General features: G+C 53.2%; 1 protein-coding gene across 3 annotated transcripts in view; it reads right to left on the bottom strand.

Moving 5' to 3' along the window:
• Positions 1 to 21272, bottom strand: part of DISP3 (dispatched RND transporter family member 3) — a 43682-nt gene extending 22410 nt beyond the window's left edge. For 2 of the 3 annotated variants that reach the window (XM_090024164.1, XM_090024166.1), the window contains exon 1: positions 21053 to 21272. The gene's annotated coding sequence lies outside the window, so the exon portion shown is untranslated. Of the gene's footprint in view, positions 1 to 10443; positions 10532 to 21052 lie in introns of those variants that run through there. The other variant, XM_090024165.1, reaches the window with a different exon arrangement.
• Positions 21273 to 22628: the final 1356 nt, after the last annotated feature.

Genomic DNA, 22628 nt, shown 5'->3' with positions numbered 1-22628 from the left:
GGACATACCACCACATGCATACACAGAGCCGCAGTGGTGGCACTGCAGTTCCCTGACCCTTCCCCAGTGCCCAGAGACAGCTTGTGCTGTGGGATGAAAAATGGCAAGGACCCTTTGCTCCTCTCAGCAGTGATGGAAGGAGACTCTCCTTGTAGTATTTATCACTTTGTTCCCCAGCGGAGCACACAAGCCCACACATGTACATGCACTGTGCAGAGTGAAGCCTGCTGTCATGGCCCAGGTTGCCCAAGCCACTCGGCAAGGGGAAGGGGCAAAGGACAGGAGCCAACAGCCTGGCTGTGTCTGTGCAGCACAGGCAACTTGCCTCTAGTATCCAGGACAGCTGCCAGCACAGCACCCCAAAGGCAAAGGCCCCAGAGGTTATTCAGCAGTTGACCCCATACCTCTGACGCAGCAGCCCCAACCCCAGGCAGCCGGGCACTCTGATCCGCAGAAAGCAGCCACTGCTGTTTATGCCATCCGTGCCTATAGAAAACAACAGCAGTTGCCAGTGGTAGGAACGGAAAAGAAGATGGCACTCTCCAGCTCAGCCCTGCTGCCCTGCAGGAGGTGGAAGGCCACCATGGCTGCAGGCATGCCCTGACTCTGCAGGGGGTTAGGTTCATAGGTGTAGGGTCGGAAGGGACCTGAGCAGATCATCAAGTCTGACCCCCTGCCCTGGGCAGGAATGAATGCTGGGCTTATATGACCCCTGGTAAGTTTAAGCTCATATATGACCCCTGCTAGGTAATTATCAAGCCTCCTTTTAAAGACCCTGGGGTTGCGTGGTGTGGGCAGGGGAGCACTCTGTGCACCCAGCCCTGCTCGGCTCCACCTCCCAGGCACACCTGTAAGGGCAGCCACATCCAGCCGGCAGCCACTTGTACCAAAGCCAGCACAGCCAAGCCCCGGTCAGGGCTGGCGACCCCACACTTTCACATTACAAGAAGTGAAACAGGAGGAAGGGTCAGTGACTTGAAACACAAGCTTCAAATTCTACAGTACATGGGCACACCTGACCACAGATGGGCAAAGAAAATCCCCTATGACCCACAGCACCAGGTGGTGTTTTGAAGCTCTCCGCACCAGCACACAAAATCCATCTTGCCCTCTCCCCGCAGTGCTGGGTTTGTCTGCCCCTGTGCGCCACAGGCCCACTGTGCAGGCCTTCCCCTACCAGTTTTGTGGAGGGCAGTGTGTGGCACCAGCAATCCTTCAGTATCAAGGCCACAGTGGAGCATTAGCCAGGTCGCATGCGCCCTGCACGCTGGGCCCCCGGTATGATCAGTTCTCCCCACCCGGGCTCCTAACCCAGGGCTGTCTGCACCCCACTCTTGCAAACAAAATACCAGTCTGGTGGGTCACAACCCCCTAGAGCTGGCCTGCTAAGAGAACAGCTTACTATTGCTGGCAGGCAAAGGACATGGATCCTCTACTCAAGCCGCCATGATCCCCATTTCCCCCACAGCTGGCAGCAGCCCCAGCTGAGTACATGTATATAATATTTTAAAAACTCTTATCGGGGAAGCAAGGTGAAGAGCCATAATCATGCCCTATTTATTGAGCTGCTGCGGAGAAGGAGGGAAGAGATTGTAATCCTGAAACAGAAGAGCCTGGACGTGACTAGAAAGGAAAGCACGAGGGAGAAATGGAGATGGAGAGGAAAAAAAAAGCAAGTCCAGAAATCTGTCATCTCCAGAATTCCCCCCAGCCCTACCATGGAGAGGAGGGAAGCCTCTTTGGATGGGGGAAGGGAGAAGCTTTGCTCTCAGGATGTCTCATAACTCCATCCTCTTGGCAGAGGTCTGGGTCCAGAAGCCAAGTCTACTTATCTCTCGATAAACCCAGGTAACTCCACTAAAGCTGGTGGAGTCACTGCTCCAGGACTGCACTCACCAATGTGGAAGGAAGTGGAGTCAGCCCAGCCAGGCTGCTGTGTGCAGGAGGGAGGGTGGGATTTGGGAGGGCAAAGGGCAGGTGTCTGAGGAGGCTCATGCTAGAGCTGGGATGGATTAGCAGTGCTCAGAGCACAACCTGGTTTGGGCTGGGGTTGGAGGCAAAACCAGGGGAGGTAGTGATAGCACTGGGCTCTCCAACACTGTCCCTTCCCCATTCCAAGCTGAGCCCACAGGCCCCTACCTCCTGTACCCCGAAGGGCTGGTGGCTCAGATCCAAGATCCTGCTGGAAGATCAACCCTGGTCTGGCTGGGGGAGGAGAGATGCACAATAACCCATGTCTTGGGAGAAAGCACAAGAGATGCACTAGAACCAGACTGGGATGGTCCCCCCAAGGGGCGAGCTGCACTGGGACAGTGCCCAGCAGGCTTGGCTACACAGGACTGCAAGCCCCTCAGGCTGTGGAACAGCCTAGTCAGGTCGGCAGCACGCGAGGAGCTCAGGTGCCCTTTGGCATCCCCAGCAGCCAATGTGCCAGACAGCAGCCCCTTGGTTATCGTTGCCAGGCCCCGACTTGTCCTGCCTGTGCAGCTCGGAGGAGAGAGAGCGTGCGTGTGCATTCCCTGAAAATGAATGGGTCTGCCACTGTGGCTTGCAGCACGAGGGCACCCTGGCTCCCAGCTGGCGCTTGCAAGAACAGGCATGAGCAGTTGTGCGGCCAAATGCTCCTTCCATCTGCAGCAGGGAGAAGCCTTCAGGGCCAGCCCTCATCCCTCGGCCTGCCACTGACTTGGCCTCCCCCTCTGTGGCCACTGGGGAACCTGCCCCCCCACAGCTGACAGCCCAGGGTGCAAACCTGCCTGTCAAGTGGCTGGAAAGCTGCTGTGCTGCTCCATCACCATTCGCTTTCTCCTGCACAGTCCTGCCTAGCTCCCACCAGCACAAGCTGTGTAAGCAAGCCCCAGCATCTGTATGTGCTGTGAGCACGGGTCTAGCACCAGAACGGTGCAGGGGAAGGAAGAGGCCTCACTGGATCTCTCTGCACCGAGCAGAGTTGTGTTGTCACCCAGCTGGCTAATGCCTGCCACTCTACCCTGGCCCCCAGCCCAGCCACGAGCATGGCTTCTGGCTTGGCAAGCCACCTTCCTGTTTCCCCACAGCTGCCAAGACTCCCCAGCACCAGGCTACACACGGAAAAGGCTGCCCATGCCCATGTCAGCCCTCCCCCTAGCCAGCACAGGGGTGCAGGCCACAAGTGGCCTGTCCCCAGGTTCCCCCACCTTGCCCAGGAGGCAGAGAGAAAGCCACGTCTGCGCACATCTGGAGAGCAGCTGCCTGGAGACAGCCACCGACACACAGAGATCTGGCTCTCCTTATCCCAATCAGGATTAGCCAGGTTCTCCCACCCTGTCCCCCGCTCAAACTCATGCCACCAGGCTTTGCGAGCCACCCAGCCAAATGTCACCAGAAGTCAGGGGAAGCAGCAGGAGTGCAGCTGGGTCAACAGCACGGCTGGGAGTGCAGGCAGAGCTCAAGCTGTGCAAGGTAGGAGGAGAGAGGGGTCCAGATCCAAGCAAATCAAGACCTCGTGCCCCCTCTCACACCCAACCCCAGAGTCAAGCAGAGCCCCAAGGAACAGCTGCAAGGGGGGGGCTGAGAAAGGCTGTGGCACTGGAGGGACAGGCCATCCCAACAGGATCAGAAGAGGCCCAGGGCAGCCCAGAAGTCCCTGCCTGCGGGACTGGCTCTGCAGCTTTGCAGACAAAGGGGCACTGAGGCAGGAGAAGCCAAGAATACACACATCACATTGGGCAGAGCAGGGGTGAAGCCCCCCCCCCCAGAGCACACAGCCCCCCTGCATGGGTACAAGTGACAGCCAAGGGATAGGGGCAGGCATGCCCCAGCATCCACATCCTCCAGCTCTGCCCCCCCGCCACGCCTTGTGCCAGCGGTCCGACCATGGCTTCTCTGATGTCTTGTTGCAATTTACCAGCCTGATTGGAATAATGGATTAATTAAATGTTTAAGACACTGTGGAGCCGGGAAGCACCACAGCAGGAGTAATTATTTCTCCAGCATTTGAAGTGGGCGCAACACCCGATGCGAAAGAAGAGACGACACCGAATCCTGCAGCCTGAGCAGACTCCCTCTCCTCCGAGCCTGCACCCTCAGGATCGGATGGTGCCACTGAACGTTCACATCCAGGTCCAGCAAAGCCCTGCACGATGCCCACACGACTGGGAACGCTCGACCCCTGCTACACCCAGGAATACAAAGCCAGTCACTGCCGAGTCAGGGAGCGATGGTGACAGGCACAGAAGCTAATTACACCCGACCTGACTAATTAATGCTGACTTTCAGATTAAAACCTCCTTGCCAGTGTTCCATTTCAATTACCTAGTTGTTCCTCTTGCAAGAAAAAGGGAGGCTCATGTGCCGGCACGGGGAAAAAGCAGCAAGGAAAAAAAAGAGAAAGGCTTGAAGGAGGAGGGAGCAACAAATCCTGTCATAGGCGAGATTCCTATCGACAAAATAATTAAACTGCACATTGGCTGCTCCCCCAGGCAGGGCTCCGAGCACAGCAAAGCCTTCCACAGCCCCATTTGTATTCCTGAAACTCGCAGGGTCTATGCTGAAGGCAGCTCTTGGCCTCCTCGTCCGGTAAATAAAGTCTCTATGAGAGAGGGAGAAAAGACAGAGACAGAGGGAGAGAGAAAGAGGTTTTTTTGCTTCCTTGCACACAGCTCACAAACCCTTTCTAGCAGCCGACAGCTCATGAGCAGCCACCTTGCAGAGTGGAATAGACAGGGCAACCCCCATTGCAGAGGGCATGGATGAAATGCAGCCACGGTCCCGGGGCTCAAGTCCACCCTGTACTGCATGAGCCACACGGCAGAGCTTGAGAGAGGGGTTCATTGTTTCTCCATTTGAAAGGCTCTAGTATAACAGAACTGGGTCCCATGGCTGTCCTGCAGCTCAAGAAGAGGTGCAATAGTACCAGTAACCCATATGCACAGCCCAGGTCTCCAGTGGGTAGTGCCAGGCAACCCCTACCCAGCATGTTTCATCCACAGATCTCAGAGCATGGGCCATCTTGTACCCCAGTAGAGGAAACAGAGCTCAGGAAACAGAGCCAGGTGCTTAGGTGACTTACCGGGGCACCTAAGCACCTGGGCACTGACCCAGCCCCAACCCCAACCCCAGCCCAGTGCGAAGCCATCAGGCTGCATTGTGTCTCTATTTAACCTGACACCTTCCTGCCAGCTCCCCACACCAATGCCCCATTCCCCCGCTTATGCCATGTGTTAGGGCGAGGATGTGGACGCTCCATCACTGGAAGGTCTCAAGGCCACATCAGACACACATCTGTCTGAGCTGGTTCAGATGGGACTGATCCTGCCTGGAGCAGGAGGTTGGGTTAGCTCCAACCTCCTGAGGGCCCTGCTGGCTGGGTCGTAGCTGGGAAGAGGACCCAGAGCCCTGACCCAGCAGGACACTGATGTGATGGTCTGCATGTATACTTGATGGTAGGCACATAAGTGCCTTGCAAGGCAAGGGCCAGGTCTCCTTCCTCCTAAAACAGAGGTAGCAGGCCACCCCCTCCCTAACATACCAATGCAGACCAGTCCTCTTCCCCTGCTGTAGGGTGACCATCAGTACAGGACAACCAGACCGTCCTCTATATGAAACCAGATGCCTTTATGTCCTCTAGTTTTCTCTATGGAAAACCAGAGGACATAAAAAGGTGTCAAGTTTCGTATCAACAGAGGACAGAGTAGCAGAAAACTGGAATGTCCTCTATGATGGCCACCCTATGTAGGGCACATCTCAGCATCATGGCACACTCAGTTTCCATTCTTGGCCCTTTGCTGTCCCTCCCTGCTTGCTTCAGATCCTTTGAAAGAGGAGCAGATGCACGGCCAGCCCCCAGGCACTTTGCAGATCAAGACATCAAGATGCCCCGGCCGCACACTGCTGTCAAGACTGCAGTGTGCCAATATGAACATGTTTTTACTGGAAGAGAAGGCAGACAACTTCCTTCAGGTTTTTTTTATTATTATTATTATTTTTCTTAAGTCACCATCTTCTGCAGTTCTACTTGGCCAAGGGAGGAATGAGACCAGAATAGGAAGTGAACAAACAGGGAAAGCTGGTTAAACTCCCAGCCTCTGTGCAGTATCAGGTACAAGCGCCGTCCTAATTAAGCCCTTCTCTATCCAATCAATGGCTGTTCCATCTCGCCTTCCTCCCGATCAGCACATCTCACACTCCCCATGGGAGCATTTGCACCCGGTTAAGATCACAGCCACTAGAAATGGGCCAGGGAGACAAGGCCCTGGCTTCACGAGGCAAGCAAGGTGGTTGCTACCCCTTGATCCGACAATGTCACTGGTACTCTGCATCCACCTACCACTGCCGGCCCTGTGGCAATGACCTCCTCATAACTACATACAGGAAAAAATATAAGGCAACAACTAAAGCTGCAAGGACAAGCTCTCCAAAAGGGAGGAAATGCCAGATGGCAGGTGGACAGCACAACCTTCATTCAGCCACTTTCTTGACAGGTGCTTTACCTAAAGGCCTGTGCCAAGTTCAGTGAACAGAAGGGATGGCGCTCACTCAGAGCACAGCTCTTCAGGATGCCGTTTCCCTCATTTTCTCAGCCTGTGGCTCCACACCTCCTTTGCTGGACACGGTTCAAACCCCCGCAACGAAGGAATTCCGGATTTCCTCGTAGGCTCCCCCTTGCCGGCCTCAGCAGAGCCTCAGAACGCTTCACTAATAGCGATGAATTCACTTACACAACCCCATCTCTTGGAGGTGAGGGAAGGACATTATGCCCATTTCACAGACAGACAACTGAGGCACAGAACTTTCTCCCAGGTCTTGTTATTGGAAACGGCTAAATGTTCTGCCTAACGTTTAGCCGGGAAAATCCATTCAGGCTGTAGTAGAGACCAGCTTCGGAAATATCACCCCAAGCAGTTAGTATGTGGCCAAGCTAGAGCAGGCAGTGCTCAGCTCTGCTTATACTAATGCAGCCCAGGGGCTCATGCACAGGACCCGGGTCTCTTTCAGCCCTGTGTGCAGATGGGTCTACCCAGCAGCTAGGACAAAGGCAATCCCTGGGCATTACCATGAGGTCAACAGGAGTGCCGCCAGTGTCCTGCAGTTCTGCCCAGGAGGAGCACTTCTAAGGTGTCAGCACTGCTTGCCATTAGCATAATTTCAGAGCACAATTAAACCACTTGATAACAATCAGCCTCTCTAGGCTACTACTGCTAGCAACGAGGGGGTTTAAATGTGGCCCTAGAGTTAATCTCAGAGGCACTCTCTGGGCCCGTCCACAGGACCGATTGCAAGGCCACACTCATCCCCTAATGACAAGGCCCCACCGTCACTCAAGCATGTGGCACTTGCAGGGTCCTGTGCTCCAGCACAGAGAAAGCCAGTGCCGACACGCTTCCTGAACTGCCTGCCTAGCTCTGCTCAGAAGGTGCAGCGAGCCTGTCTAAGCCCCGGCACCTTGCTGTTACAAAGTGGAGCGCCAGCTCCCAGCTCTGGTGCCTGCCTTCAGATGCCCCGACACAGATTTCAAAGGTGCTACAAAGCCCACCTGCTGTGGGCCTGGGAGAATGAGCTCATTAACTGCATACAGATGGCAGCGCTCCAGTGCATACCCTGAGCTCCTAGGTTCACTGCTAAGCCTCTGTGCGTCAGTGAAGTCTCATGGCTGCTGTACGCAGAAACCTCGTGTTACCACACCTAGGACAGACAGAGGCTCCCAAAACAAAGGGATGAGCCCCTGAATAAAAAAGCATGTCCCAAACACTTGCCTGCTTCTTCAGTGATAATCCCCACCCACCTTTGTGCCTCCCTCCCCCCGAAAAGGCGGTGCTTTGTTGTCAGCCCTTGTGACGCACTTGGTATTCCAGCCCGCGTGTGCCAGCTCCCCAGTCTGCGTCACAATGGCCACAGGAGCCACTCCAGGCTCTGCTGCTTCCTGGTAGTGAGCAGAGCTCTGACCTGGCTCCCAAAGCACCTGCTCCTTCCTGGAGGAGGCAATGCCAACCCTAGAGGCAGCTCTGCACAAGTTCCCCCCACAGGACAAGCCTGCTCAGTCCACAGTAGCTCAGAGGTTAAACCGCGACTCCCCTCCCTAGAATCACCTGCCTACAGGAACTAGCTTGGAAAAGAGCTGTAGATAATGCAGCCCCTCTACCCGGTCTTTTCAGCCCAACAGACCCTAGGACCCACTTCGGCATGTGGCCCGAGAGCCCACCAGGGTCTCCTTAGCCTCAGGGGCTTGCAAAGGAAGTCCAGGTTGCAGGGACATGTCTTGCACACGCCAGGGTCCCTTATTTGAGATGCAGCCTCTCAAAAGGGCCCAGTGATTCTCTTATATCCCGGCAGTGTAACCCAGCACACCCCCCAAGTGGTCCCAATCTAGCCCCTGATCCAAGGAGGACAAGACTCTACCCCAACCACCAACTGACAGAGCTGCCCCCTGAGCCCGAGTAGCAGCAGCTCATGGTTTTAGTGTTGAGGGCAGAATCTGGTCCCCAGCGATGCCTCATTGCACCTGGGTGGGGAAGCACTGGGCCAAAGCCTGTTCGCCTCAGCAGGGGCCTCTGCAGCAGCTTGGAACTGGGTTCAGGGCACCCACGAGGCATGGGCGCAGCAGGCACAGCTCCCTCACCAGCCCTCCCCGCTGCCTGGCAATGTGCAGGCAGCAAGCTGGGAGTGGGGCTACCCGGGAGAAGACAAGGCTTTCCATAACTCAGGGAGAACTTCCTAGGAAAGGAGGGACGGGATAGGGGCCCTTGGTGCCCACGCAGCATGTTGGCAGCTTCCCAGCCACAGCAAGGGCTTAACACCTGCTGCCAGCTGTGCCAGCCATGCAGAAACTCACAATAAATGTTACCACAGCTCCATGAGCATGGCCACGCAGCCAGCTGGAAGAGGACCGGGCAGCTGGAATGAGCAAGTAGGCTTCAGAGGCATGGAAGCCTCATTTGGAGCCCAGGATCCTTCCCCCTGCAGAGGGGGGACACTGCGAAGAGGAGTACCACCACTGGGCTGGCTAGGAGCCCTGGAGAGAGGCTGGTGCTAGGGGGAAAGGTCTAGGGAGCGTGGAAGCTGTAGGGTGACAACAGCTGAGTCCAGGAGGCAGGAGAAGCAACTTCTGCCCAGCAGAGTCCCTACCCTGTCAGTGCTGCTACTAAGCATGCGCTCCCGCTTTTCTCCACCCTTTCTTCTCAGTTCTGCTGAGCACAGCCAAGGCAGCAGGGTGTAGCAGCACAGTGCCCCTACCCAGATGGCAGGGAGCTGGGCAAATCTATGAGCAGTGTGGATCTTGCTGCTCACAGGGTGCAACAGGCAAAACAGCACAACCTAATTTTCAGATCCATGGTCTGTGGGAAAGGATACTACATCTGGAATCAAAGTCATCCTGATGAACCCCCTCACCGTAATGAACTGGGCTTCACACATGCCAAGGCTTTGGGCCAGAAGACTATTCTCCTCCTACCACAGACAGATCTAGGATACTGAAAAATGGAAGTCCAGATGCTCATGCATCATCACATGTAACAACACATTTTTCTCCAGTTAAACAGAAACTAGAAGCTTTACTGAAATGCTAGGGGCCCAGTGCTATATTATTCAGTTTAAGATCAAAGCAAAAACAAATTTAAATTTATTGAAATGTGCATTGGTTTGTTTGATTTTTATATTAAGTTTAAACGCACACAATGCATCAGGCAAAAACAGTCCAAAGATATTGTTTCATTAATCTTGTAGTCATAGTTGCATTTACATCAGGTTTGTAAACCAAAAACGTAGTCCTCTCCAGTGTCTTGATAGTGCCCCTCCAATACTTCACCTTTCAGCCATTTCTAAACCCGAGTTTGATATTACCACAGCCAAATTAAGGGTTTTAGCCAGAGCTAAAAACATTCTGCAGGACAGTGAAATAGAAAACAGATTGCCAAGAATAGCTAAAAAAATAACAAAATTGCAGAAGAAATGATAGATTGAACAGTGCAATGTCAAGACCATTAAGAGAGAAAGGGTCATTAACACCTGTGGAGTGAAGAAAGATGATCATTTCCCCCAATTCCTGCTAATGAGTCAAGTGATTCCCTCACTGCTACTCAAATACACATGCCACTGCCAGTTTAGGTGATGCAAAAAAATCAAAGTGAGGTGCAACCACACCGCAGCACCCCCCCCGAATCTACCCCCACCTCCTACCACGCGATAAGCTACAGGCCAAACAAGAGGGCTCTCCAAGTGAAAGGCCACCTCAATGGGACTTACTCCACGGCCCCTGCCCGTGGCTCAGGTCTGCATCCGTTGCATCTGGAAAAGGATCCAACACTTCTGTTGCACCAGTTACAGGCAAAGCTGCGCTGCGAACTCCCCAACTATAAAACGGTAACTTCCGCAGAGGATTCTGCTCTGTGTAGCAACATCAGGTTTACAAGAAGGGAACTTCTTATCTACAGTTTAAACAGTTCCTCGGGGGATAAAACGCTTACCTACTTGTGCAACCTGCTCCCAGCTGGTGCTTTACTGCCACGTGCGGGGCTGTGGAGTTCTTATCGCGCTCTACGCCCGAGTGTGCTGACACTGATGACAAAAAAAAAAAAAAAAAAAGAGAGAGCAGCCCCAAAGATCACAGCTCAGTTGCTCAATTACTGCCTCTTTCAGGATGCTACACGTGACCCAATACAGAGCAGTGGAAGGACAGGCAAGGGAAAGGAAGGGAGCAGCTCTTAGAAATTTAGATTCGCTGGAATGTTTAAATCATGAATCTAAACAAGAATTCCTGGCTCCAGGGAGACTTCAATTGCAAAAGTAACTCCAGGAAACATCTGTTAAAAGCCTGCCTGAAACCCTACGCAAATGGAAAGTTTGCAACAGAACAAGCCACTGAAGAGCCCAGTGGTTTGGAAAGACCCTGGGACTGATCTCTTCCCTTGGGCAGGGGCAGGCAATTATTTTGGGCAGAGGGCCACTTACTGAGTTTTGGCAAGCCATCGAGGGCCACATGATAGGCAGCCGGGGCAGATGAATATTAATTTTATACATTTTTTTTTTTTAGGGGCCCTGTGGGCCGGATAGAATGGCCTGGTGGGCCGCATCCAGCCTCCGGGCCACATTTTGCCTGCCCCATACTAGGGAGATCTGGGCAGCTGGCACCAGCTGGAAAGAGCAGTTTTTTGCTCATTTTGAGCAACAGCGTGAGCTCTCTGGCAAAACAGATTTGGCTTCTGAAATGAGCTACTGTCTGGATTGTCCAGACTCTCTGCCTGCTGTTTAAATGGAGCCCACTGTTTTAATCGAGTGACTTTCATGCTCTTGCAGGCCTGTCCACAGTTTCCATTTCAACTCAGCCATCAAAATTGGCTTGGAAATTAAGCCTGGCACAAGCTGTTAGGAGAGAAAGCAGGCAGGGCCTGGGAGGGGAAAGAAAGGAATTGCAAGGGACAGAGTTTGGGTTGGTGTGGAGTGAGAATTGCTTTTTGTTTCATCCCATATGCTTTTAAAACACACTTTTCCCAACTGGCTCTAGGAAGACTTTCCCACTGCTTCCCAGGAAGGGATACAGCTACTTAGAAAAAGGACGACAAGGTGATGCACAGGGAGGCTAATAGCAGAGGAAACCACAGCTGCAAGAAAAGGGAGAAGTACGATCTTTTGAGCACCAGCTCTGCTAGTGCATATAGAAAAGGGTCACCTCACAATGCTGGGCCAGAGACACAGCCAAGAAAAAAAAACCTGCAGCACACAGCCAGTCCATCTGGGAGCAAAGGATGCTTTGCATCGCTAAATCCAGCAGCTTTGATGAGAGGCAGCCCAGCCCCCCTGCAAACACGGAAAGCATTCCCATGCCCCTGGCAGGGTAGGTTATGCTATATCACAGCTTAGCAATGAATTAACCATTAGGCCAGAGACATTTCTGCTCCTTCAGAAAAAAAGCCCAAACGCCCATCAGCTTCCATGGGGGTGAGATGAGACCCAGGTATTATTAAAACAACAATAATCAAGCAGCCCCCACAGTTGTAGGTGCCTCCATTTTGGGGTATCCAGTCTAGGCCCCTTGCACCTGATTTTCCAAAGCAAGGGTCCCATTGCTCCAGCTAATGGAGCCCAGATGAAGTCCCCGGAAACAGAGGCAATCAAAACTGACAGTCGTTTCTGATACAACAATCCAGGAGATCTGCCCTAGATCACCCACTTCAACATAGGGTCCCCAACTCCCCATCCTCTGTGCTCAACACTAGGCACATCCTTCTTTCAAAGCCCAGGCACAGCAGAGCACAAAACAGCAATTAGTACCCAGCAAAGCTGTGCAACGCCCCGACTCCAAGTCCCTTCTTAGCCATCACTGTGCAAATCCGAGGTCTCTGCAAGCACGTTCTGGGGGGCAAACGCAGGCAGTGGGCTCCACAGCTCAGGACACCTCTCCAAGCCCTGCACTCCTCTGACCTCCGACACATACTCTTGCAGGTGGCGAAACAAACAGCATATGAGGCCGAACAATCCTTGGATGGTATACGTGGTGGCAGGGCAATATGTTATTATTATTTATTGAGTTTGCTGTGGGCATGAGCAGGTGTGACACTATTAAAGTCAATGGAGCTGCACCTACTTGTACCGGCATTCAATCTGGCCTGCAGCATCCATAAAGCTTTCCGTGCGGCAGGAGGGAGGAGAAAACAGAGCAGGTAGGAAGAGTCTGCTGGATGGGCACAAGGCAGCCAGACACCAGGCAGCAGCCGCCACTCATGGGCTGCGGCAAGTGTAGCATTACAGCTGCAAACGTTGCCGGGCACTGGCGCTGGCAGAGACAGCCATGCAGATTTATCTCAGTCCCTGCACCACATCCTACCTGTGTAGACAGATATCTACCTTGCAGCCAGAGTTAGCATACAGTGTTCACTCGCCAGAGGAAAGCAACAGTCTGAATCAGTCCCTAATATACTAACCCATTAAGTAGCAGGAGCAGAGGCCTGTCCACTCCAGTAGGTGCCCTCCTCCCAGCTCCAGGGAGCACCCAGGGAGGCAGATGCTGGTCTTCACTGGGACAGGGCAGATATTCTGCACTCCTGGGGTATGATGCAGATCCCAGTCACTTTCTCTGCTTGATAATATGAAGCATTTCACGAGTCATTTAACTAATGAATTCTCCAGTCAGGAAAGAGCCATTATCCCTGTTTGTGAAGAAGGAAACATGCCCCAGGCAGGTGGGTGGTGACTTGCCCAAGGTCAGACAGGCTGCAGAGCTGGGATTACAACTCAAGAGCTCTCAGAGCCCCTGCCTCTATTCAAACTCAGCATAAATAAAGGAGGACTCTCCTACCAGCTAGCAACAGACTAGGAAGAATGAGGCTGGCAACCTCAGGGCACCTTCACTGAAATCTGCTGCACAGTCTCTCCTGTCCAAGGATCCTGAGGGCCAGATCCTGCATTGATCCATCCTGGTGCAGATCCAAAGGGACTCTGCTGCTGTCATCTGGATTTATGCTGGAGTGGGCGAGATCAGACTCGGGCCTGAGGTGCAATAACAGCCTGGAGCCCGGTCTGTGCGCAGATGAGCCTCACTTCTGCCTCTCCCCATCACAAAACGGATTCAGCATTATCAGCAGCCTAAAAACCAGATGCCTGCCAGTGCAAGTAGTCTTTTGCCTCCTCCAGGCACTGCCCCCTCCACCTCTGCCAGTGTGCGTGTACCAGGCACTGCTTTGGTTTGATAGGAGCATACTCTGGTAACAAGGCTTGGCAAAGGGATGGCATGATCAGCGCCAGCTTGCAAGCCTGATGTCTTGAGGCAGATGGCAGGGAAAACATTCCAGCCTCGCTCCTCTTCTCCCAGGAAAAAAAGAATCCTACATGGGAACAAAGGGCTCTGGGAGCTGGGCTTACACCCCCGGATCTCACCCCAAACCCAGGTTTATGCCTGGCTTCCCAGCTTGCAGCAGGCATACTCCCCATGCTAAGACCCATGGCACCCTGCTTCTGTGCCAGGCTGAGACAGGAATGTTTGGAGGTTTTTGCTAGGAGCATTACTCACCCACAGTTAGAGGGGGAGGAAGAGACACTCTTCTGTTTGCAAAAAGGAAAACAAGGTAGGTTTTCAAAATCCATAGGATGTTGCCAATGCCTAAGCTTGGGGAATGGAGAAAGGGAAGGAGACCCCAGCCAGCAGCTGAAGGGAGAGAGTCAAGGCAGACATTCCTCTTGTCACGGAGCCCGACAGTCCCAGCCAGATGGGGACACGCAGTACCTCTGCAAGGGGCTGCACGTACGGGCTGCCCTCTGCCCCTGCCCCTTGCACACAGAACATCTGCTCTGCAGCAAGAACCAGCACCTGCTGCTCCCACGGGAGCAGAGGGGTCCACGCGTCTGATCGCATGATGCATCTGCCCACCAGGGCAGCCTGGGTCATCCACGGGGGTGGACATGGGTTGTGCCACATCAGGACTCCATCCCGCAAGGCATGGAGCACCCAGATCCCAGGGAGGACCCTACAGATCTCAAAGGCTCCCTCTTACTCCCCTTCCCCACAACATGAAGGTCAGACCCTCCATGCTGAATCCAAGCCACAGGTAACGAGGGAGCAAAAGAAGCCACTTCCCACACCCGAGCTGCACAGTGCAGAGCCAGCAAGACCCTACAAGCAAATGCAGAGCTTGGAGGCCAGGCAGGTGGCTTTTCAATATGAACTCTGCTACCTGGCCCAGAGGCCAGCTGGATCATGCCCACTTCATCCCCAGACCTGCAAAGAATACGGCTGTTCCACACACCGTCACGGACCGACTCGTATCTGGTAACAGCTGCAGCCGGCTGATTCGCAGCTCCCCTAGCCCCATTATTGTACCCCGCCAGCCACTCTCACTGCGGTCCCAGAGCCAAATTAATATCACAAAGAAAAAGCTGGATGTCTCCATGCGAGACGGCCAGGCAGGAAGTACGGCTCGATTGTTCGGTCTCTGATGAACAACAAGGCACGATGCCACAGCTGCTTGGGTTGCACAGACACCAGAGCCCCTTCCCACCGAAGCCTGGGCAGGGGAAATGCAGGCACCGTCAGTTCTGCCAGTTTGTGCGAGTCACTGCTCACAGAACTGCTGGGGTGCAGCAAGCCCAGAGGTGCACCCTTTCTCCCAAGCCCAGTGACAGGCAGCGCCCCCCCCCGGTCCCTCTGGCATCCGACTTGTGAGGCCTTACACAACCAGTCCCACCAAGACACATCAGCAAAGCCAGCCCAACACCCTGCAGCCTCCCTGCCACCCCACAGTGATCTTTAAGGACTGCCAAGTTACAGCTTCTCTCCAGTCCTGAACTAAGCAGTAAATGCGCTTTCATTCCCTGCTTCTTGCAACCGCAGAAAGCTGTTCCCACCACAAGCTACATGAAGGTGCTGGGGTCCCCCATGACCCTCCCAGGCAGGCACCCAACTTGAGAGTGCCCCATGGGCCCTGGTGTCCATCAAGGTCTCAGCCTCCGCTCTGCTCCATTCCACCCCAAGACAAGATTCCTGGTCTTGAAGTCTGGGTGGGGGGAGTGGGGAGCGCTTCTCTGCAGCGTTAGCTCAACTACAGCACAGTCTAATATGGAATCAAAATCAGCCAAGTTCCTCAGGGTCTAAAAGGCAAGGACTGCCCTGCTACAGAGACACTGAGGACAAAACAAGCCATTCTTTGGAGAAGGAAAAACCACACTGACTGCACTCCAAGCCAGCAGGTCTCCAGCTATCTGCCCCACCAGGAGGCACAGCCACCACGGAGGGTTTCCAATGAATGATACTACTGCACTGCTCCAAACACAGTCACCCATTGCTCCCACCACCACCTCTTAAAGGAGCAGTTTGATGGGCGAGGGCACAGCCATCAACATGGCCCAGGCAGGGAAGGGATTATGGGATCGAAATGTGGGGCTGGAAAAGCCACAGAGCTCAAGGGCCAGACTCCCTTTCTGGCACCTCCAGGATGGAAGGGAGTTCTGAATAAGACAGCAGAGACCTCATGGTGAATGTCTGCAAGGGGACGATGTGATCCAGAGCACCCAATCCTGAAAGCAATGAAAACAGGACAAGCAGGAGGCATCTTAGCCAAAAGGTCCTGGCTCGCTAGCTCCGCTTCAGCCATCGCAGAACCCCCAGGGAGAGTTTCCGCTCAGTGTGAATGGCCAAAAACCTGGATACATTCATTGCTGCCCCCACACAGAGTTGATCCTGCTGTCCTCATTCGGGGCAGGCTATTGAAATAAACAGGAGTTCTGCCCGAGCATGAAAAGCAGAATCAGGCCCACAATTTTGCTTTCAGCTCCATGCACTGACAAAGTGCTGGAGTGTCTCCAATGTCTCATTTCCTGGAGAAAAGCCCAAATACAGGAAATGAAGGAGGATGGTAGGAGCAGCTACCCCATTCACCTGAGACCTCATCTAGCTACAGAAGCTCCTGAAGACTCCACACACAAGGGGAGCCCAGACACTGCCTAGCTTTGATTTCTCCATTTATGAACAATAGGATAAGAGCAGCACCCACGTGGCCTTTGCTACTCTATTCCAGGTAGGATGCAGACAGCCTATCTACTCCAAAGCAGATCTGTGTCTCCCTCCAAGATGGTCAGAGATAAATCAAGAATAATTTCACCCCCTATACTCCTGCATCCAGGAGGTCCGGTTTGACAAAAGAAAGAAAATCTGTTCTTTCTGGACCCAATCCCAAGCCACTGGGAGCAACAGGAGTCATAGGAGTATTAGTAGCACATACAATAATATTTGTAATGGGGTGGCATGTAGATAGAGTACCTAGCCAAGACTGGGGGCCCCACTGCAACACACACTGCACGAACACATCCAGATGCTCTATGCAGATATGCATGTAACCATGCTTAACTTTGGGAACGTACTTAAGTCTCAAACCCATGCCTGAAACATTAAGCATGCGCTCTAGGGCTTCGCAGAGAAGTTACATGCAGTATTCAGGCCCAAGCTTCCAGCAATTAGAACAAGCCCAGTCCATTCCTGATGAATGAAATGGGTTTAACCAGCATTTTCTGGAGACCCTCCAAAAGGCGTCCCCAATATTTAGGTTATATTGATATTTGCTCCTTTGCAAGCTGGTTGGAATGGAAATGGGATCGCCTTTCCTTTCCAGTATGCATTGCTATTCCTCTACAGGGAGGCTTCCAAAGGCTGGATCGCTTCCATTTGTGTCATTTGTTTTGCATTTTTATTTATTTATTTATTCTACAGAAAAGCTCTGCGGATCCTAAGCAACCAAAATTACATATTTGTGGCTTGTTTTGACAGACTTCTTATGTGGATATTTTTCTCTTGTTCCTGGCATAGTACTGTAGTTATTAATCCTTTCTCTTCTTAAAAAAATATTTTATAGGATTCAGTAGCTACACAGAGTTCTCCGAAAATCTGCCTTGAGGAGCTATCAGGAAAGGCAAAGGGCAACACCATGTGCCACAGGCTCACAAATAATCTTATTGTAATCCCCCCCGCCCCCACCCAAAAATATGTTGAGAAAGTATCTTGGCCACACGTCCACGTTTAAGCACATTTCTGGCAGTGGTCTGAATCCCAGGCTCATAGCGAGGCACGTGCTTAAAAGACCATTTCAGGCTGGACATAAGGAAGAATTTCTTTACTGTCTGAGCCCCCAAGGTCTGGAACAGCCTGCCATCGGAGGTGGTTCAAGCACCTACACTGAACACCTTCAAGAGTAAATTGGATGCTTATCTTGCTGGGATCCTATGACCCCAGCTGACTTCCTGCCCTTTGGGTGGGGGGCTGGACTCAATCTCCCGAGGTCCCTTCCAGCCCTAATTTCTATGAAATCTATGAAATATCCTGAATAGGGGTCTCGGAGCACAACCCAGCTCCCCCTGAAATCAATGGAAGGGCCTATAACGTCAGTGGAAAGAAAAAGTCAGATTAGGTGTAATCATCTTTATATCCTTCCAGGATTCATCTGGGGCTAGGCTTCGCACCTCTGCCCCACAGCAAAGCCTGCTGACAGCAACAGAGACTGCCAGCGACCTCGGAGTTTGGGATGACAGCGCCAGGCAGTCCCGTATTCTTCAACAAGTCTAATTGAATTCAGGGGAGTTATTCATGGAGCAAGGTGCTGCTCAGCATGCATAAGGGAGGCTGGATTCAGCCCTCACACAAACTGGACACTGAGGAGCACTCCTCCTGCTATAACTGCAGAGACAAATGGGCACTGTGGTAGGAAATCCATCAGCGACTGCAGCCCTCTGCTCCCACCCAGGAGAGATAAGGAAGCACTAGGAGTGTTGCATTGCTCAGCTTCATCACAGGGACTGCGAACAGAGATCCTGGTCTAGGTCTGCACTCTCATGGCCATATTCATGGCTTGCAAACGTTCACCTGGTGGTGGTTATAGCCATCTCTCAGTATTAGGCAGAGCAGGGACACTGCCCGCTTCTCGCAGAGGCAAAGCATACAAGATGCCAAAGTGAGGCCTGATCCAGAGAGGCGCTAGGCACCCCAATGCCCACTGATTCCTTCACCTGCCACCCCAGCACCAGCAGGATGTTCTCAGCAGCAGGGATCCCCGACTCACTTTATCCCCAGACTTCACCAGCTTTGGGCTGAAACTTAAAAAACCTGCCAAAACAAGCAGCAGATAGACCCGTCAAACAGAGAGAGCCAATTACCATAACGCCTTTCACCATGATCCTGTATTGACAAGGAGATACTTTTAAACAAGCCCTGGCTGCAGACATAAGCCTATCAAGCGAATGAAAGGAAAAATTGTATCTGCTACATGGGCAAATACAATGGGGTTGGTCTGATTTTTTTAAACAAATGAATCTATTCAGTTCTAATTTATGTCAGCCCTTGATAAGATTAGAGGATTAGACCAACTGTACACTAAATGCTCTGTGCTGGAAAGAGTCATGCCCGGATTCCCTCCCCGTTTGCATGCTTAGAGGCTACAGCACCATCACATGGGGACCTGGAGAGTCACAGTAGGACCAGCTCAAAACTTCAGAAATAAAAATCACGGCTTATCCAGATTTTCCATATGCAGTCAAGGCATGAACGCCGATCCCTCTCCAATTTCAGTGAAGCTTATTCATTAAGTACTTGTACCCAACAGGCAAGCCTTTGTACAAGCAGTACTTATCTCAGAGCACTGGTATCACAAGAGGATTTTGTGCGTATGCATATGCACAAGTATCAGGTACACGTTCACATCAGCCCCTCACCCAGGGGCAGAAAATTCATGTTCCCACTCCCACCCACAATTCGGTAACAGGCACATCTCTAAACCCACTCCCACACGTGCTTGCACTGTATGATGTGCTAAAAAAATCATACCTGCTCTCAGCTTTCTGATCTCCAATTCATGAATAATAAAAGCACGACTGTTCAGAGCGCTACCGTAATTGGTCATCTCTTCTTACCTGCCTCACAGGACACGGCTGATGATTATTTCATGAGCGTCGGAGGACTTTGGATGGAAGGAGCTATGGAAGATATTACTATTATTGATGGGTTTTCTCCTCGTGTGCCAAAAACAACTTCCTCAACTGCAGGTTAACAAAACCTAGGACAGAAATCCAGCTAAAACAGACAGAGGTTTTGCCCACAGGAAACCAGGACCTCTGTCCTACAACACCCAAAAATTAAACATAAGCAGCCACACTCTTCCACTCGTACCCATAGTCAATGCTGCCTTACTCCACTAAAAAGCACAGGCACTATTTACACGGCAAGGTGCTATAGGAAGGCTCCAGCCCAGCAAGACAAGTCTACCAGTGGTGCAACAGGCAACTTCAGGGTTTTTTTTACACCAGGGATGAATACACTCCCTTATGCCACAGAAACCGAATCATTCTTCATCACAATGGGCGACTGGAACAGTACAGATGCACTTTGGGTCATTTGTCCCTTAGCTTTCCCTGCATGCATCCAGGAGCAGCAGTCACTAATACTGATGGCTCTTTTCCCCTTGAATGATTTTTTTATTAGATATGAATTCCCCCACCCAAGTGAGGTACCATCCCTGGGAACAGCAGTCTTTTGCAGAGGGTGTGGGGCTGAAGGCACCTTTCACCACAGTAAGTGGATCTATTCCTTTTTTTTTTTTTCCCCCCACCAGCTCAAGTCTATTTTATTCTGTACTCAGAGTCCATCAGTCTATAAGCCTCTGCAAGGTGCTAAAGAGACTGTCTTGATGACTCTAACCTCTGAAGATGTTCCTGGTATGATAAAAGAAATCCAGCTATTGAAACATGTCCCCACAATACAGTCACTGTGTTGCTAGGGTTCCAGCTAGATACAGAGCTTAAAAGAGCAACCCGAGAGGGAAGCTGCTGCCGAAGATAACATCTTTATCAGTGCTTGACAGGAGTCACTGGGAGCCAGAAGGGGAGAGGGAACAAGAGGCAAGGTGCAGGGGTCCCAAGCTAAGTTTGCTTTCGCAGCAAAGAACAAAACCGAGTTTCAAAAACTAACCTTTTCTTGTTGTTCCCTAAAACGCATCAAAAACAGAGTTTGGTAGCACGGAGACTGTGCCTCAGCGTATGTGCTGTGTGCGCTCGTGTGTTTATTCTATCATTCAAAATGTATTGCAATTATGGCATAATAGCACCAAAATGAGAGAATTATCCTCCCAACACACCTGCTCAACCCACTTAACTGAAGTCACCTCCTCCAGCTGCAACAGCCAGGCATGCCTCAGCCTTGTTGCAAAAAAAATAAATAATAATAATAAAAAATAATAATAATAATAACAACAACGACGGATCTTATTTGCTGGTGTACTGCATTAAACCCTAACAGGCCGGGTTCAGCTGTCAGAACAGCCCCAATAACTGCCCAAGGGGAAGTGGGGTGACCGCCTGGCAGCTCCGGCGCCGGCCTGGGGCGAGAAGAGCGGCGGGCACAAGCCGGGCACTGGCGCCGGCCAGGGGCTCCAGGCCCGGGGGCGCAGCCGCGCCGCGCAGGCCGGGGCACCGGGCCGCCTCCAGCGCGGGTGCGGGACGCTGCTGCCTCCCCCCGAGCCCGGGCAGCCCCAGCAAGGCCCGGGCTGCAGCTGCCAGGGCAGACGGAAGGGCGCTTGTGCCCCGCGCGCCGGTGCCCGCGGCCAGCGCTTACCTGGCCCCGGCGGGGCGCGTGCGGCCGGCGCTGCTCCGCGGCTCCCCGCGCCCTGCCCGCGCGGGCTCCGGCTGCCCCGCGCCGCCGCCGCCGCCGCCTTTTATCGCCGCCGCCCGGCTCCTACCATCGCGGCGGCGGGGAGGCCGCGGCAGCCGCGCAGCGCCGCCCGCAGCCCCGGCGCACCGAGCCCCGCGGCGGCGCGGGCGGGGGGGAGGGGAGGCGGCGGCGGCGGCGGCGGCGGCGGCGGCGGGGGGGAGGGGCGCGGCCGTCCCCCGAACGGGGCGCGGCGGTGGTACAGCCTGCCCGGGCCGCGGGCGGCGGGGGCTGCAGCCTCGACATGCCCGCCAAGATCCGCCCCCGCCGCGAGCCCATTCTGGGCGGGTGCCCAGGCAGCCGGTGCAAGCCCTGGGCCAGGCCGGCCTCCTGCTCGCTGACTCTCCGATGAGTTTGAATTTAATGAGGCTCCTGAAATACAACTGCATTATTCCCCCGGGACCCGCCTGGCCTGGATCCGCGTGTTGCCGGCTGGGGGTCTGGGTTGTTCGCGGGGTCTTTTTCGGTGCCCAGCCCCTTGCCCCTGAGCCAGCGCCTGCTCCGCCAGGGGTCGGTCCAGAGCGGCAGCTCTCCGCTTTCCTTGTACCTGTGTGTAAACGTGGATGGCCGGCCCCAACCCGGTGCCCCCAGTGAATGGGGAGCAAGTCAGGGCTGGGGCCGCGCAGCCCCTTGGAGGCAGGGGCTCTGCCAGCCTGCAAGCGAAAAGCCACACTCGCCCCCATTTTTTCTCCTTTGAAGGAGAACCTGTTTTTTAAGGTCGCTGATCCATTTTTAAAGTTGGTTCGTGACCCTTTCGTATATTCTTGCGACCCCCTTTGGGTCACGACCCATGGGTAGTGAAACGCTGATCTAGAAGAACGCGGTTTTCTTTAGGGGGGCTGTGTCCACTGAGTAAGGAGGTGTTTAACAAAGAGAGAGGGGACAGCATGGTCACTAGCCCAAGCGGTGCAGGAATCCTTTTCAAATTCACACCTGTCCCCCATGCACTTAGGCAGCCTGTGCAGCTTCTGCTCTAACTCAAGGTATATTTGCCTTGGAAGTCTCATGTAAGTGCTGGGGTTTCCTTAGCAGCGGTGGGAGCTGCCGTAATGGCAGTACCGGACCCTGGAGTCCTACATTTGCGTAAAGCACGTGCAGGAGCAGTGTGACGTGACTCTATTATGGAGACGGAGCAGATCAGGCTCCGTTCCCATTTGCCTCTCGGCCCCTCTGCTGGGGCTGCCAGGGAAGGTGCCAGTTCGAGTGGTGCGAATGCTTGCAAGAGCAGCCTCACGTTACAGAAGCGACTTCAGCCATCTGCTGGTAACAGCTTTTAATCATTTCTGGCTTAGTTTGGATTTAAAGTAGGGGCCCTAAAATACAAATGCTTTGTGTTTCATCCAGGGTTTGAGTTATGGAGGAGCTCGGTGGGGGGGGGCTGAGGCCCCCTGTAAGAGACGAGAGCCCCCCTGTAAGATTTGAAAATCGTAACCTGGGGGTCTCCAGTTTTATTAGGGCATTGCGATGGGTAGTCGAATTTTTT

The sequence above is a fragment of the Crocodylus siamensis genome, chromosome 12 (assembly GCF_052110815.1).
Source record: "Crocodylus siamensis isolate JL-2025a chromosome 12, ASM5211081v1, whole genome shotgun sequence".
NCBI lineage: Eukaryota > Metazoa > Chordata > Crocodylia > Crocodylidae > Crocodylus > Crocodylus siamensis.
Note: the sequence above shows the minus strand (reverse complement) of the source record. Positions and strands in the feature narration are given on the sequence as shown.